The sequence below is a fragment of the Chelonia mydas genome, chromosome 6 (genome assembly GCF_015237465.2).
Source record: "Chelonia mydas isolate rCheMyd1 chromosome 6, rCheMyd1.pri.v2, whole genome shotgun sequence".
NCBI classification, from domain to species: Eukaryota; Metazoa; Chordata; order Testudines; family Cheloniidae; genus Chelonia; species Chelonia mydas.
In genome coordinates this window covers 107,415,388-107,434,106 of record NC_051246.2, presented here as the reverse complement: position 1 = coordinate 107,434,106, position 18,719 = coordinate 107,415,388, and the positions used below count along the sequence as shown (strand labels likewise).

The window sequence follows — 18,719 nt, the reverse complement described above, 5'->3', positions numbered from 1 at the left end:
TGGTCAACTGCACATTATTTTGTAAAGGAAACCAGGAAACTGATTCCAATGAATGTTTTCTCTCTTACAGATTCTGGAAGCTTATGAATTCTTTCCCCATCCCTCCTAGAAGTAAACACCAACACAGCATAAACAATAGCCCCAAAAAAGGACTTCTTAGCTGAATGAAAGAAGAAAGATTTAAGGATGGGGTTTTCAAAAGGGCCTAGGGATTTGGAACATGTGACCTGAAAGACAATGAGAGTTGTGCTTCTAAATCACTTAAGGTACTATCTTCCGTCTTTATTATGGGGACAATGAGAGATTTTTTTGTGTGTGTTTTGCATAAGGCTTTGGTTCAGGAGTGCCAGACCAGGGGGGTCCTACTATACTCAGACCAAACCACACAACACCCTTTCTTGAGGGTGTTGCTTTTTTTTTTAAACCCTTCTATTTCCAGTCCTGGCTTCGATCCAGTATGGCAAAAGTGTACACAAAAATGATAACCAAATTCTTTCAAACCTCCAGTATATGATTTCAGTTGGCTTTTGATGGAGTTAGGGGTGAAATCTGAAGGGAGATTCTTATTCCATCTAAGCCAGTTTAACCACTCCAGAAACAGATGACATACTGTTCAAATGAAGTTCTCCTGGATCAGAAGTTTGAACTGATTTTACAGGTTAATTCTATGGCATATGACAAAAGTCTTCTAGTTTTCATTAATTGTGAGTGCCATTTTCTGTAGACATTTATCTCTGCAATTTGTACTCTACAACTTTTTAAATGATCTGGCCTCAAAATCGTATTCTCCCATATTGCCCCTTCCCCCAGTCCTTGAGCAGTGTATATAGTAGCTCTGCAGGAATTGAAAATGGCTACTTTATTCAGGCTTCCAACTTGATGACGTATGAGCATAAGGCTGAAAGATGAAGTATAACCGAGGTCCTCTGATACCAGATTCTACTTCTGAGTGTGGTTGCTGATCAATCCTTTGCTTGAATTTTCTTATCCACTTGATAGGCAAAGTGTTCAGCTTCTGGCTAAGTAATTAGTCCATGCTCTTGAAGCACACCACACAGTTCTACTTCAAAGAAAGTATATTTTCCAGCATAACCCACCCTCACTAACTATGGTTCAACACCATAGGAACAGTCCAAGCATGGTCAAGGTGCCACCAGCCTCCAGAGTATTATACAGCACGTTCTGTAGACTTGATTGAGCAGTGTTAGGTAACATGGCACTTTAAATAGTAGGGCTCACCTGGAAGCGTCACTAAATTAGCTCTTCCACTGCTACTTCCACTAGTGGAGTTGAACCAGTAATAGCTATAGTAGGACATTTGGGGCCATTGATGAAATCATGGAACTAGAAAACAGGTTTGCAACAAATCTGCTTCTCATGAATTAGTAAAGCTTCCTCACTTTCTAGACTCACAAAATGGCCATAGTCTGTTTTTCCAAGTCTGCGTGGTAACAATAGGCTGCTTGCACTTCGGTAGGTTGAGAAGTATATTGAAGTCACCCCTGCATACTAAAAGTTTTGGGGGGCGGGATTTGAAATTATTTTATATTATTTGTAGAGAAAATATTTAATTTCTATAGGATCATGTTATATTCACTGAAGTGGCACCTTTAAAACAGATTTAAAATTTTCAAACTAAGGAAGTCTGGGCTCCATTCCCAGTTCTTCCCCAGGCCTGCTGTGTGACTTTAGGCAAGTCTCTACTTACCCTTTGTCTATTTAGCCTGCAAGCTTTTCAAGGCAGGGCCTGTCTCTTACTATGTGCCATATCAAAAGTGATGATACCATTATATCAGTTTTAGGAGCTACAGAATGAACTTCTATAGACACTTGGTGCTCAGCCTCAGACTGATGAACATAATTTCTTTCCTTAAATATGAAATGAAAGTGTGATTGGAAATGCCATACTCTGGGTATGGGAGCAATGTTTCTCTAATCAACCATCCAAATAAACTCTTTGATTAGGGGAATCTATGTTTCTAATTGAAGGCATGCAAGTTGAAAACATGTGTTTGAATTCATTTAACATAGTTCGAATACCCCAGACAACTATCTTATTTTTCTTACATGCAGACTGGATATTGTTTCATATTGAAGATAGTTTAGCTTATAAGGCCCTTCACTAATCTGAGACCATAGCACAAAGCACCACAGAAAGAGAGTGGAAAGAAATGCTGGCTTGAATAAAAGCTATATGCGACAAAGAGCTGTGAAGGTACATGACTGGAGCTGCCCACCTACAAATCTTTGAATATGCTCCTGAATATCAAGGTGCAAAAGAAATGCCTGCTTAGCAAACCGGGTTTGTTAAATGTGTACAGACAAACACATAGCTCTTCAAACTTCATTTTGAAAATTTTGCTGTTACAAAAAGGCATAGTTAGCACATCTAATACCCAGGCAGTCTTGGGCAAGTTGACTTGTTTGCAATTTTCCTTAGCATCTATGCTATCATGTGTGCCATAAATTAGGTCCAGAATGCAGTTTGCCTGCATTTATCCACAAAACTTCTAAGCCACTGCACTAAACTTCCCTATGCCTCACTAATCACCACAGGGGCATGCAAAACAAAAGCAGATGGAGCAGGCATGCGCACACACACACACACACACGTTATAGCCTTTTGGACACATTTTATTCCCATTCAGAAATAAGAAAAACAACTAAATCCAGATAATGCCCCTGATCAGGCAGAGCAGCATTTATACATTTACCTCTGTCATTGCTTTTCAACCCCTCTGTTTCTTCTTAGCTTTTTTCTTAATGGGGATTTGCTGGATATAAATGGGTTCCCTGCACATAAACCACTCACTTAACTTAAAAAAATTCTGCAAACAAATGCACCTGACTAGTTATTTCCCAATACAAACCCTAAATTATTATGGTTGCTTAAGAGATGCATTTGAAGTTCTTCGCAGAACCAATGTGCGCATGGACACGTGCACACAAACATAAAACCACATTCATTTCTAAGAATTCATTACATATTTCACAAAATATCTCTATCAAAAAACTCTTTCAAAATAAAGTTTTCTTGCCAAAACTATATATAAAGTCATGAAATGTGTGTATATATGTATTTTTTACTTCTTCAACCCCTCACACAAGGCTGTGAAAATTTTTCTTCTGGTAATGACATCTGTCTCCATGGCAGGTTCCTTGGGCGGCTCTGTTGGCTGCTTTGGAGTTGCCCCTAGGTCTGTCATGCGATTATGCAACTGATGGGCTGTCATTGGTGTCTTGTCTTCCTGGCTGCCATTTCTTTTGATTTACCTTTTGATTCTGAGGAATTTGCATGCTTTCATCATTTGGTGGACAAAGTTCTGTGCAAATCCCTCATGGCACTTCTCTCTGTAGGCAGTAAATAAAGGGGTGTTTCACTATGTGCATATTTCTTTGAGGTGTAAATCTAGGCTCTCAGTTGGCCTATGACATCCAGATTTCAGAAGCTATTGCTTTAATTCGGCAGGCATGGACTGTGAATCAGAAATGAAAATCCACAGCTACCCTGTTTCTCAAAAATAAACTTCATGTTGTTGTTGCCCACTTATATGTCTCCAATGAATGGAGCCCATACTACATAGAGGGGCCTAATTCTCAAGATCTGGAGCTTATTCTGAACTTCACAGATTACAGTGGTGGTGGTTGTGCTGAGATATCTAAATCCAAATCCATCTCTAGCCCTTAAACTTCAATCAATTTACCAAATACAACACTGCACAATGAAAAGCCTCGATAAGGCAGTAATCCGGGGTTGGTGCTCATTCAAACCTTCTCCCACCTCTGTTTTCCTTAAGAAAAGAGCTAATTAAAGGTCTTTTACCCCCACCTGGGAAACTCTTGCTTTGAAACAATTCAAAACTTCCATCTTTTTTTCCCATTCCCATTGCACTGAAGTAACGACAGGGTTAAATTGCTAATAGAGGTTTCATGAGGTCTGCCAGAGCCCACTCTCCAACACTTACATCTGTTCAACAATTATTACAGCATTTTTGTCATAAAAAATTCAACACCCTGAGTGTCGTGCTAGCAAAACCTGAAAATTTATGCAGTGAATAGAATAGCTAATTTCTCTGAGGAAATGCGGGGCGGGGGGGGGGGAATACAGATTTAACTTAAATTCTCAAGTACTGTACAGCACACATCTGACTCCTTCTTTAGGTTTTGCCACTGTGTAGCATAAGTAGAAATACCACTGACAGTAGATTTGCAGAGCTTGCAAAGTAAATTTATGCCTTCGAAGAAACAATGGTTAAAACTCAGAAGGGTACTGTTCCGGGTTCGCCTCTTTATCTCTTTGCAGAATCTCATTTAAATAATACATTCTTTAGTTTAATTTCAGGATGGGGTTATTCTCTCAGTTCATATTGCTCCTATAGAATTAATGGTATCTTTCAAAATGGATAGATTAACTGCGTAGATGTGAAGGAGAAAAGCTGACAGGAAAAACATGCTTTAATCTTATGAACTCTGTGTGATGTTGCTTGATGGTTTCAATGAAAAAGAATCTTGCTTCTTTTCTCCATAAGGTTGGAAATATGGATTTTATGCTCAAATTAAAACTGTCTAGTTAGGATGCCAGTGGACTAGAACAACATGCTAGAGGCTATAGCCTTCTATTCTCAAGGGCCATAATATTACTCCTAGTACTGGTGAGCTTGCAGCCATAATGATAATTGCAGGCATGATGAACAGGGAGTTCTTTCACTGTCACAGGAGTAACAAATAAGACAAATGGTTATTAGGGGTTGGGGAGGTGGAACAATTTCAAATAGTAAGGTGCAAGGAGTATTCTGGCTCAAGGAAGGATGAGCATTTTACATTTACTCCCTGGGGGGGCATATCCTACAGAAGCTACAAGAGCTGGGTAAATGCTGCTACAAAAAAGTATTCAAGAACAATCCGTTCAGATATAAATCTACCAAGTGACTTGAAAAGTATTTATATTCACACAAGTGGGCTTGGGGGGTTTTTATTCACAAGAACATGAGAAGATTGTGAGTCTTGCAAGTGCTCATGCAAACATATGTTCAAGCAAAAGTTTACATGGGAAGGATTCAGGTGGTCACATCCTCCAATTAGGGGTCAGAAACAATTTCATGTGACTTAGTAACTGATCACATGCCACAGGAAGCATATATTGAATAGTCAAAGTGTACAGTTCACAAACTGCCCACAGGCTAAAATATACTGGCATAAAGTGCTTGATGAACACTTTTAAATAACCAACAAATCTAAAAATCAAGTTGCACAGTTTCAAAAGGGGCAAATGATTTGAATGCCTTAGTTTTTGTATGTCCAACTTGAGCTATCTGGGACTTGATTTCAGAGGTGCTGAGCACCTGCAACTGCCATTGATTGGGCTCCCCAAAACACCCAACATCAAGGGCCATTTTTGAGAATTTCAGGTCACATTGCTCAGATATAATTTGTGAAAAGAAAAAAAAAAGATTAAATGCTAGTCCTTACTGAACCACAACTACCACTGAGGTCAAGAATTGAGCAGAGACTACACGATTTTGTCCTTGAATATTAATTCACTTCCTCCAATTTTCAAATTGTCAATATGAATGAAAATGAGCATGTTATACATTAAAAAAAATCACTCTGCTCCATAAATACTCAAAATAATTCTCTCTCCACAAATGAATGATGGCTATAAAATGGTCATTTTTATCCCCTTCCATTGCAGCAAGTGGTGGAGGTGCATATGCTCTATGAATCTTAGGATCTGCAGAAATAATATTTCAGTGATGCTTATCACTTGCTGCAATGTACCTATTATTAAAGCACGTGTCCCATATATATATTTTTCAAACAAACATTCAAATTTTTTGGTATTGTTATGTAATGTGAATTTCAAACATGCTTCCCCAAAATACTTGGTGATCCTGCATCAGGGATCGGGAACCTTAGGCATGCGGCCTGCCAGGGTAAGCCCCCTAGCGGGCTGGGCCAGTTTGTTTACCTGCCGCGTCCGCAGGTTCGGCCAATCACAGCTCCCAATGGCTGCAGTTCGCCGCTCCAGGCCAATGGGGGCTGTGGGAAGCGGCGGCCAGCACATCCCTCGGCCCGTGCCGCTTCCGGAAGCCCCCATTGGCCTGGAACGGCGAACTGTGGCTACCAGTGGAGTTCCTCAAGGTTCAGTTTTGGGACCAATCTTGTTTAATCTTTTTATTACTGACCTCGGCACAAAAAGTGGGAGTGTGCTAATCAAGTTTGCAGATGATACAAAGCTGGGAGGTATTGCCAATTTAGAGAATGACAGGGATATCATACAGGAGGATCTGGATGACCTTGTAAACTGGAGTAATAGTTATAGGATGAAATTTAATAGTGAGAAGTGTAAGGTCATGCATTTAGGAATTAATAACAAGAATTTTAGTTATAAGCTGGAGACGCACCAATTAGAAGTAATGGAGGAGGAGAAGGACCTTGGAGTATTGGTTGATCATAGGATGACTATGAGCTGCCAATGTGATATGGCTATGGAAAAAGCTAATGTGGCCTTGGGATGCATCAGGCGAGGTATTTCCAGTAGGGATAAGGAGGTTTTAGTACCGTTATACAAGGCACTGGTGAGACCTCACCTGGAATACTGTGTGCAGTTCTGGTCTCCCATGTTTAAGAAGGATGAATTCAAACTGGAACAGGTACAGAGAAGGATGATCCAAGGATTCGAAAACCTGTCTTATGAAAGGAGACTCAAGGAGCTTAGCTTGTTTAGCCTAACTAAAAGAAGGTTGAGGGGAGATATGATTTCTCTCTATAAATATATCAGAGGGATAAATACCGGAGAGGGAGAGGAATTATTTAAGCTCAGTACCAATATGGACACAAGAACAAATGAATATAAACTGGCCACCAGGAAGTTTAGACTTGAAATTAGATGAAGGTTTCTAACCATCAGAGGAGTGAAGTTTTGAAATAGCCTTCCAAGGGAAGCAGTAAGGGCAAAAGATCTATCTGGCTTTAAGATTAAATGTTATAAGTTTATGGAGGAGATGGTATGATGGGATAAGATGGTTTTGGTAATTAACTATTCATGGTAAATAGGCTCAATGGCCTGTGATGGGATATTAGATGGGGTGGGATCTGAGTTACCCAGGAAAGGATTTTCTGTAGAATCTGGCTGGTGAATCTTGCCCATATGCTCAGGGTTTAGCTAATTGCCATATTTGGGGTCGGGAAGGAATTTTCCTCCAGGGCAGATTGGAAGAGGCCCTGGAGGTTTTTCGCCTTCCTCTGTAGCATGGGGCATGGGTCACTTGCTGGAGGATTCTCTGCTCCTTGAAGTCTTTAAGCCACGATTTGAGGACTTCAATAGCTCAGACATAGGTTAGAGGTTTTTTGCAGGAGTGGGTGGGTGAAATTCTGTGGCCTGCATTGTGCAGCAGGTCAGACTAGATGATCATAATGTCCCTTCTGACCTTAGTATCTATGAATTCCTGCACTGAGAGGCAGCTTGAGGCTTCTCTACTCACAAGCTCCTGTGAGCCAATTAGGCCCCTGACACAGAGTAGCACTGAGGTCTGCCGTAAGTTGCATCACAATGTCAGTGGTCCCCGTGGGTCATTGCAGGGATACAGAATCACTAGAGTGTAGGCCTGTCTCAGCCATTCCCTATTTTTCCCAGGATCTGCTCCTTCAATTCTCTGTGGTACTCCCTCACATTCCTGCTCAGAGGCCATGCAGCGCTAGCTTTGCAGCTGGAGAACAGGCTCCCTGTTCTGATGCTGCTCACCTGAGAGCTGTAGAGCAATGCTGAATCAGGTCCTCACAGACTGTGGACCTGATTCTCCTCTCATTTATCCAATCATAAAACAGGAGCAACTCCAGTGATGCCAATGGGTTTACACCAAAATGAAACAGGAAACTGAGAGGAAATCATACCCACTGTGTCTCTTAAAGACAAGAAGCCAAGTAACTACATTAAAGGCTGGAATCACACTGACTGAATGATCGCATTTTACATTTGAAATTTTCCTCAAACTCTTATTGCTAAAGCAGAGCAATTATTTTTTTATAAATCTCATCACACAGTGTTAATTGAGAATCTTATTTCTATGCCCTTGAGGAGAGAGGCAGCATCTTCCATAACTCCATAGCTCAGTGGTTAGAGCACTGGTCTTGTAAACCGGAGGTCGCGAGTTCGATCCTCGCTGGGGCCTCCACTCGCTTTGCTGGGGAGGGATAGCTCAGTGGTTTGAGCATTGGCCTGCTAAACCCAGGGTTGTGAGTTCAATCCTTGAGGGGGCCATTTGGGATCTGGGGCAAAAATTGGGGATTGGTCCTGCTTTGAACAGGGGGTTGGACTAGATGACCTCCTGAGGTCTCTTCCAAACCTGATATTCTATGATTCTATGATTCCTCTGCCTTTGGAAAGCACCTTGTGCATTTGGGTGCCGCTGCAACCGTTCAAAACTAGAAAGAGTCAGTATTCTGTACTGGAAAGAAGCCAGGCCACCTGAGGGACAGCAAGAGGTGTGAGATGAGGTGACTCTACTCTCTCCAGAGGGAAGGGAAAAAAAATAAAAGCCTTCTGTTACCATTATGCAGTGTCCAAAGGGCTGAAGATGGAAAATAAAAGATCTCTTCTCATTATGCTGGTATCTCTGTAAGGGGAAAAAGAGACCTGTAACAGCCTTCTCCTCATGAGTCAATTGGCTCCAGAGTGGAGGAAGACAGCATGATGAGACACCAGTAAATTCAGCAAGAATCTGCTATAGTCAAGTGCAGAGCAAAGCCCAGAAGTTGCTTCCCCATATGAACTTAGAAAGGGGGAGCAGGATGCCAACAACTCTCTAGGTTGTTCTGCTTCAGCTCACAATCTGCTTTCATTAGCAGGGGGCAGAGGAAATGGGCCACCAGGAGTCTCTATCCAAAGAAAGGCAAGTCTCAGAAGAGGGTAAAAATGGAACACTAGCAACACCCTCCTGTGTGACCCTATGATTCTGCTGCCCCTGGAACGGGGAGTAACTTTCTTCTGTGACCTCTGATGTAGGAGCAGGGAGGACGCATACTCACCAATAGCTTCCCCAACAGTCTGTCTCCACGGGCTGAAGGTGTGGAAGATGCTGGAAGCCTTCTCCCACTCTATGATGGGTTGTCTTAGGTGGGAACTGGACCACCATCTGCAGTTTGCTTACATAGGTCAAGGAAGCAGGTCAACAGCAGCTTCCTCTCTCCCACTGTCCTGCCATTCCTTGTAAGAGGGAGGGAGGCAGGCTGCCAAGGAAGTGAGACCTCAGCAGTCTCCCTTCATGAAGATCCGTGGCGCAGCAAAGACTTGCAACAGGTCACACTCCCTCATGTTCATCTTGCAATCTAGAACAATAGTTTTATTTCTATTGTCTCTTCAAAACAGGACTAATCGAGCCTGTCTCTTGGTTACACCAAGGTTTACCCCCAATTTACACCCATGAAAGTGGCAAAAGAAACAGGTCCATTGTCTGTTTTAAGTAACCTTACTTCACACTGATGAGTCAATACAGGGGCACAGTTATCTGTTATTCTCCCAGAGTATGGCTCTGTTTCAAAAACCCAAAATAGCAAAGTCTGCTGCACTGACAAGCAGAAGACCCAGATTAGAGTATTTCAGACATCAGTCTATCACAAGCCCATCAAAACCCTGTATATTGTGCAAATGCTGATAGGAGAGATGGACCAGGTGACTGAAACAATATAGCAATACAATATGTTTGCTTTTAAAAAAGTTAGATAATTAAGGTAGCAATCATAATTTCCCCCCTTATGAGGATCTTTAGTTTTACTATGTTTATGGCTGGGGGACTATTTTAAAAGAAAGAACTGGAAAACAGCCATGATTCATGACAAAGGTCAATTTTTAAAAACATACAGTTGAATTATAATTAGTTGTGATTTCTAGTTACTATCTAAAATGTAGGGTCTACCCCCCAGGAGATCATTCTGTTCTGCTACTGAGATTTAGAAAACAAGCATCTGAGGTACATGCATACAATGCATGCAAGAGGTAAAAACAAAAGTCAAAATAACCTATTATCTTTGAAAGCTGGTTTAGTGTTATTTTTAATTTGGAGCACAAACAGAAATTCATAGGTGAATGCTGCCTCAGTTGATTTCATCTTTATAAAATGGCCATCAAGTCCATATCAAACATGTGTGTTTTAGAGTTAAATCCTCTAAAACAATGAGATGAAATAAGTAATCATTTGATAGAAGTACCTACAATGAATTAGATTTGAAAATGTTGGAAAGTCATTCAAGGAATATCCTTCTTTTACCTTACACTGAAAACATATAATTAGCCTTAATTTAAGTCAAGGTGAGGGGGGGAAGGGGGAAACAGACATTGCAGGAAATTCTTGAGTGACTATTGTTTAATCCCATTTAGGGACACTTTGAACAATGACATATATATAATGAGATATTTAAAATTCTTTGGTCAATCTCTAGCTAAAGGCTTTTACTGTGGAATGAATGAGTAATTCAATATGGACTACACAGCCTTTCACATGCTTTTATTCTTGATTTGTTGGACATGTGTAACATAAATTTTGAAACCAATCTATTAATGACTTAAATTGGAAACTGGTTTCCTTTGCTTTACATACAGCATTTCAGTAACAAGCATAATAACAGGTGGATCAATAGATCCTATTTGGTGCAGTATGTTAACATTAGTCCTGTGTCTCTATTATTGAATATTGTGTCAACAAATTTCTGTTTCAAGGAGGATGGCAAAAATATTTTTCCAGTGTCAAGGTTATTTAACCACATGAAATGGTAGACATTTTTGTATATGTGTTTTGTTTCATGCTAACCTTCTCCCTCCTCCCCCTTTTAAATAACCCATGTTTTGATCAAATCAGTGGGTAAAAATATTTTTGCATCAAATCTGTCTGCTGTCAACTCAGATTATGTTCTTTAAAATGGACAGTGGTTCTGGGAAGAAAATCAAATTTTTTTTCTTTCAGTGAGAGAAACATAAGGAAGGAGAAGGGCACTAATATAAACACAAATTTAAAAAGAGAGAGAGAGAGACAGAGAGCGCGCAAATGACAGAGTTTACCATTTGAAGAAGAAATTTAGCTAGGGAATTATTTCCAACCTATAGTTCTCAAACACAGCATGAAAAGACAGAAAAATGAAATTTTAGTCATTAGAATTTGACAGCTCCCAGTCATAATATGCTGACATGTGTAACGGGAATTAAGGGGTTCTGCAGGCAGAATAAGCATTAATAATTTTTTAGGCAAATCATTTCTTTTAGCTCTATGAATCTACTATGTTGGAGGATCACTGGACACTTACAAATGACAGGTACAGCACAGCTGTTCTGTGCTTTGTATTCTTTGTTAAATAGATTTAATCTAGGGGCATTCATTATTGTTTGACTGGAACAAATTTTCCATGTCACAAATATGTAAGGGCTCTGTCCATGAAGGCACAAGAAATGAAACATGGGTACAGTCAAAATAGATCCAGTAGGCTCTTTGGCCCCTCATAGAATCATAGAATCATAGAATATCAGGGTTGGAAGGGACCCCAGAAGGTCATCTAGTCCAACCCCCTGCTCAAAGCAGGACCAAGTCCCAGTTAAATCATCCCAGCCAGGGCTTTGTCAAGCCTGACCTTAAAAACCTGTAAGGAAGGAGATTCTACCACCTCCCTAGGTAATGCATTCCAGTGTTTCACCACCCTCTTAGTGAAAAAGTTTTTCCTAATATCCAATCTAAACCTCCCCCATTGCAACTTGAGACCATTACTCCTCGTTCTGTCATCTGCTACCATTGAGAACAGTCTAGAGCCATCCTCTTTGGAACCCCCTTTCAGGTAGTTGAAAGCAGCTATCAAATCCCCCCTCATTCTTCTCTTCTGCAGACTAAACAGTCCCAGCTCCCTCAGCCTCTCCTCATAAGTCATGTGCTCTAGACCCCTAATCATTTTTGTTGCCCTTCGCTGGACTCTTTCCAATTTATCCACATCCTTCTTGTAGTGTGGGGCCCAAAACTGGACACAGTACTCCAGATGAGGCCTCACCAGTGTCGAATAGAGGGGAACGATCACGTCCCTCGATCTGCTCGCTATGCCCCTACTTATACATCCCAAAATGCCATTGGCCTTCTTGGCAACAAGGGCACACTGCTGACTCATATCCAGCTTCTCGTCCACTGTCACCCCTAGGTCCTTTTCCGCAGAACTGCTGCCTAGCCATTCGGTCCCTAGTCTGTAGCGGTGCATTGGGTTCTTCCGTCCTAAGTGCAGGACCCTGCACTTATCCTTATTGAACCTCATCAGATTTCTTTTGGCCCAATCCTCCAATTTGTCTAGGTCCTTCTGTATCCTATCCCTCCCCTCCAGCGTATCTACCACTCCTCCCAGTTTAGTATCATCCGCAAATTTGCTGAGAGTGCAATCCACACCATCCTCCAGATCATTTATGAAGATATTGAACAAAACCGGCCCCAGGACCGACCCCTGGGGCACGCCACTTGACACCGGCTGCCAACTAGACATGGAGCCATTGATCACTACCCGTTGAGCCCGACAATCTAGCCAGCTTTCTACCCACCTTATAGTGCATTCATCCAGCCCATACTTCCTTAACTTGCTGACAAGAATGCTGTGGGAGACCGTGTCAAAAGCTTTGCTAAAGTCAAGAAACAATACATCCACTGCTTTCCCTTCACCCACAGAACCAGTAATCTCATCATAAAAGGCGATTAGATTAGTCAGGCATGACCTTCCCTTGGTGAATCCATGCTGACTGTTCCTGATCACTTTCCTCTCCTCTAAGTGCTTCAGGATTGATTCTTTGAGGACCTGCTCCATGATTTTTCCAGGGACTGAGGTGAGGCTGACTGGCCTGTAGTTCCTAGGATCCTCCTTCTTCCCATTTTTAAAGATGGGCACTACATTAGCCTTTTTCCAGTCATCCGGGACTTCCCCCGTTCGCCACGAGTTTTCAAAGATAATGGCCCTCACCTGTGAAGCACAACTTTGGCTCATTACCACAAAACCATTAACACTTTGGGGGTGCCACAGACTAAATGTTTCATGCTTGACTAATGACCTTCAGTTTCTACACAACATCAAGCTGTTTCTCCAATCATGATCCTATTTGGAAATTGGTCCACATGGAATGCATCAAACCCACAGAACCTGACAAACCCCAGACAAAACTAATGTTAAACAAAGGGAGTGAGGGATTTGTTCCTGGAGGCCAAAAGGGATGAAGTCCATGTAAACAGGCTGTAGATGTAGGGAAGGGACTCCAATGTCAGGAGGTTGAAGGACAGAATCCTGGGCAACAAGCTGCAGCATATGGTGTGAGCTGAGCCAGAGTGGCTGCTGCTGCTGGGTGAGAGGAGATGTGACCTGTTGCTTCTAAATTAGTTAGGGAAGTGGATTGGACTGAAGAATTTATGGATCTAAAGGCAGAGGAGGCCTGGGATTACTTTAAGTCAAAGATGCAGAAGCTATCGGAAGCCTGCACCCCAAGAAAGGGGAAAAAATTCATAGGCAGGAGTTGTAGACCAAGCTGGATGAGCAAGCATCTCAGAGAGGTGATTAAGAAAAAGCAGAAAGCATAAAGGGAGTGGAAGATGGAAGGGATTAGCAAGGAAAGCTACCTTATTGAGGTCAGAACATGTAGGGATAAAGTGAGACAGGCTAAAAGCCAAGTAGAGTTGGACCTTGCAAAGGGAGTTAAAACCAATAGTAAAAGGTTCTATAGCCATAAAAATAAGAAGAAAACAAAGAAAGAAGAAGTGGGACTGCTAAACACTAAGGATGGAGTGGAGGTCAAGGATAATCTAGGCATGGCCCAATATCTAAACAAATACTTTGCCTCAGTCTTTAATAAGGCTAATGAGGATCTTAGAGATAATGGTAGCATGACAAATGGGAATGAGGATATGGAGGTAGATATTACCATATCTGAGGTAGAAGCGAAACTCGAACAGTTTAATGCGACTAAATTGGGGGGCCCAGATAATCTTCTTCCAAGAATATTAAAGAAATTGGCACATGAAATTGCAAGCCCATTAGCAAGAATTTTTAATGAATCGGTAAACTCAGGGTTGTACCGTATGATTGGAGAATTGCTAACATAGTTCCTATTTTTAAGAAAGGGAAAAAAGTGATCCAGGTAACTACAGGCCTGTTAGTTTGACATCTGTAGTATGCAAGGTCTTGGAAAAAATTTTGAAGGAGAAAGTAGTTAAGGACATTGAGGTCAATGGTAAATGGGACAAAATACAACATGGTTTTACAAAAGGTAGATCATGCCAAACCAACCTGATCTCCTTCTTTGAGAAAGTAACAGATTTTTTAGACGAAGGAAACGCAGTGGATCTAATTTACCTAGATTTCAGTAAGGCGTTTGATACGGTGCCACATGTGGAATTATTAGTTAAATTGGAAAAGATGGGGATCAATATGAAAATTGAAAGATGGATAAGGAATTGGTTAACTGGGAGACTACAGCGGGTCCTACTGAAAGGTGAACTGTCAGGCTGGAGGGAGGTTACCAGTGGAGTTCCCCAGGGATAAGTTTTGGGACCAATCTTATTTAATCTTTTTATTACTGACCTTGGCACAAAAAGTGGGAGTGTGCTAATAAAGTTTGGGGATGATACAAAGCTGGGAGGTATTGCTAATTTAGAGAGAGACTGGGATATCATACAGGAAGATTTGGATGACCTTGTAAACTGGAGTAATAGTAATAGGATGAAATTTAATAGTGAGAAGTGTAAGGTTATGCATTTAGGGATTAATAACAAGAATTTTAGTTATAAGCTGGGGACGCATCAATTAGAAGTAACGGAGGAGGAGAAGGACCTTGGAGTATTGGTTGGTCATAGGATGACTATGAGCTGCCAATGTGATATGGCCGTGAAAAAAGCTAATGTGGTCTTGGGATGCATCAGGCGAGGTATTTCCAGTAGAGATAAGGAGGTTTTGGTACCGTTATACAAGGCACTGGTGAGACCTCATCTGGAATACTGTGTGCAGTTCTGGTCTCCCATGTTTAAGAAGGATGAATTCAAAGTGGAACAGGTACAGAGAAGGGCTACTAGGATGATCTGAGGAATGGAAAACTTGTCTTATGAAAGGAGACTCAAGGAGCTTGGCTTGTTTAGCCTAACTAAAAGAAGGTTGAGGGGAGATATGATTGCTCTCTATAAATATATCAGAGGGATAAATACTAGGGAGGGAGAGGAATTATTTAAGCTCAGTACCAATGTGGACACAAGAACAAATGGATATAAACTGGTCATTAGGAAGTTTAGACTTGAAATTAGACGAAGGTTTCTAACCATCAGAGAAGTGAAGTTTTGGAATAGCCTTCCAAGGGAAGCAGTGGGGGCAAAAGACCTATCTGGCTTTAAGATTAGACTCGATAAGTTTATGGAGGAGACGGTATGATGGGATAACATGATTTTGGCAATGAATTGATCTTTAACTATTCATGGTAAATAGGCCCAATGGCCTGTGATGGGATGCTAGTTGTGGTGGGATCTGAGTTACTACAGAGAATTCTTTCCTGGGTATCTGGCTGGTGAATCTTGCCCATATGCTCAGGGTTTAGCTGATTGCCATATTCGGGGTCTGGAAGGAATTTTCCTCCAGGGCAGATTGGAAGAGGCCCTGGGGGTTTTCACCTTCCTCTGTAGCATGGGGCATGGGTCATTTGCTGGAGGATTCTCTGCTCCTTGAAGTCTTTAAACCATGATTTGAGGACTCCAATAGCTCAGACATAGGTAAGAGGTTTTTCACAAGAGTGGATGGGTGAGATTCTGTGGCCTGCCTTGTGTAGGAGGTCAGACTAGATGATCATAATGGTCCCTTCTGACCTTAATATCTATGAATCTATTCTTTGCTGTGCATAAACCCGTTAGCAGGCACCCTTTTTAATTCCTGCACTGCAACCCAGAACCACAGTCAAGCTCTGCTCTGCTGGGCACTGAGGTGTGTGCAATCCCTCTGGGTGAATTCTTTCTCCTTGGTCCATACCAGTATCATTTCCACTGTATCTGGGCTTTACAAATCCACATTAGGCCACTCAGGGTTTGCCTCCACTACAGGGAGCCCTATTGTAACAGATCAGTTACAGAGAGAAACAAAGAGGATCCCAGCATGCTGAATACAGTATATTTCTCCACTAGGATCATTGGCTTTTTATGAGCTCTAGATCAAACAGCTTGTTTCCAGCAGACATAACTATATATACACACAGGTCAGGACCAGAAAGCAATAGGGGATGCATTTCTTTGCCACTTATCTGCCACTATGGTACAAACTATCGGGATGATTATCTAACTCAACAAACAACTGCTAAAACTCCCCTTTGTCTTTCCCTTCCAAGCAGCCCACACAACACACCTTGTCTATGCCCTCTGCAGATGCACTGGTTCAACAATGTCCACATCCAATGCACAACTGGTTCTTAGAGTGACACCACATAATAGCTCTATGCTGCAATATATTCTTTGTGTATCCCTTCAGAGGAAGTGTAATTCATGTTGGGTCAGAGGGCCTGCATAAATCTGAGAATTAAATGATCCATAGACTTTGTGATGGCCTTCTGCCTAGGGTGAATTGTACCCTGAGTGTTTCACAATAGTAAGGGATAGGCAATGGACATGCAATACTGTCATAAGTCTCTTTGATACAGCATGTTATTTGTTATCAGTGGCTTCAGGACTATCTGTTTTGTCAACTCAGAGACCCAGTCATACCACCACCACCATGTAACAACTTCTCCTCTTCACTTTCTGCTAAGTGCTCAACTCTATTGACTATAAGCAAGTCCCCTTGTGCAATCTATGAACACTGCAGCGGGAAAAGACAGAATGGTTTGACGAAATGAATGATGGGTGAACCTCCAAACCTGAATTTGGCTAGTCTTCCTCCAACCCAAAAATACCTGCAAGCTTAGCTGAAGCTTATCAAATGTTCTGAGGTTCTCTCTCTCCCCCTTTCCTCCTCTTCTGTGTGCCACCCTTCTTCCTTCCCTGACCTCCTCCTTTCTTTCCTTCCACCTGCATTCTACATCCTACTCCCATTCTTCCTTCTCTCAGAGGACAATCTTCCTTCTGGCTCATCTTCTCTACTGGACCTGATGAAATCCTCCATTTCCTTCTGAAACTTCTCTTTCCCACAGACCCCCCTCACCATTTCTGTTCTGCCTCTAGAAGCCCTACCTTTGCTGATATTTTGACTCTCTTGCAAGGTCTCTGCCAAGCCCTCACTGACAGTTCTCATAAAACTTTACAGGGCTCTAAGATATCCCTGCCTCAAAAGGTATGCAATGTCCTGGGATACCAACAGTGGGGAGAGAAATAAATTATAGTTATGATGCCTGCATGAGGCAACATCACAGACCATGAAGCAATGTGAGGTCATGTTTTCACTTTGGGTGCTATAACGGCACAGGTCAGCATTGCAACTATGCCACTGTAGTAGCGTAGTTTACATGCTTCCTACATTGACAGAAGGGGTTTTTCCATCGCTGTAGAAACTCTGCCTTTGAGTGGTGATAACATTGGGGGTTAGGTTGCCTAAACTATGGCACTCGGGAGTGTGAATTTGTCACACCCCTGAGTAACGTAGTTAGGTCGATCTCAATTTTAAGTGTAGACCAGGCCTTAGTTTTCAGTGCTAGAGACTGGACCCTAGCTTCAGGAGGCCCATGACAACAAATAGATTCCACTAGTGGCAACAGACACCTCTCCAAGATTCCTTCATGACACTGCATTGCCTTCTCACACTCAACTCGTCTCCTAGCAGTATACTTTATTTCCTCCTGCCTGGAGCTGGCATTTGTCTGTCCGTTAAGGTAGCTAGAGATGGCACAGGTATCCAAATGTGGGTAGGAAGCCAGGTTGTAAAGGCTATAATATAAATGTTTTTTTAAAAAGTTTGTTTCAGACCTTTTTAAGTAAATGTGCTTTTCAGAGCCTTAAAACAGTAAAAGTGTTTTTCAGAGCAGAGCCTTAAAATAGCCAAGAACATAGAGCTAAGAACAGGTTTAAGAAACCTGAAGGGTGAGAGATGGAGTCACAGCAGACATCTTGGCAACACAGATCACCATGAGAGGAATGCCAGGATTAAAACCAACAACAAAAAGGAGGATATCTTTGGCTGTCTCCTGTTCTCATATCTCAAAAAAATGCGTTCAGCTATAACTATTTGATTCTGGCAGTGATTTAATGGTAAATGAGAGAAATAGCATGCCCCAGAAGTAAGGGAATTTTCGAAGTGAGGTTAGATGCACATTCAATACCTTTTAGTTGACATCTATCAGCAAGGCCCAATGATCTACCAACTTTTCAGTGACTAAGTAACAGGGCCTTCTGTTCCTGTCACATTTTGAGGTGCAACCCAAACCACTAAGGGGTTGCATCACTGCTTGTCCTGCAACCCTGATTGCCTTAACATGTTCTGCTGCTGTAGCTTCCTGTTTGGACACTCTCAGCCAGCATACAAACATGTACTGAGAGTCTGTGTGCTAAGCACTCTTGGCTTAGCAACTCTGACTCAAGCAGTCTCCTTGTTACACCACGGCCACACTCTGGTCTCCACCAGCCTGGATTACTACTACCTAAGAGACCCCAACACACTCCCAGTTCCGAATTTCCACCAAACCCTCTGCCCTGAAATGTCCAGCCCTCTCCTGAAACATTTAGGAGATGGAGAATAGAGAGGAGAAATAAGATCTGTTGAAGAGA

At 41.9% G+C, this 18,719-nt stretch overlaps 1 long non-coding RNA gene and 1 other non-coding gene across 2 annotated transcripts in view; one reads left to right on the top strand and one right to left on the bottom strand.

The window, feature by feature from the left end:
• Window positions 1-2,632: 2,632 nt before the first annotated feature.
• The window catches only part of LOC114020651, a 241,056-nt gene continuing 224,969 nt past the window's right edge, over window positions 2,633-18,719 (bottom strand). Inside the window, exon 9 of the long non-coding RNA XR_006291754.1 lies at window positions 2,633-3,351. This is a non-coding gene — a long non-coding RNA (uncharacterized LOC114020651). The remainder of the gene's footprint in view (window positions 3,352-18,719) is intronic.
• Window positions 8,099-8,171, top strand: TRNAT-UGU. The gene has a single exon. It is a non-coding gene; the product is annotated as a tRNA-Thr (tRNA).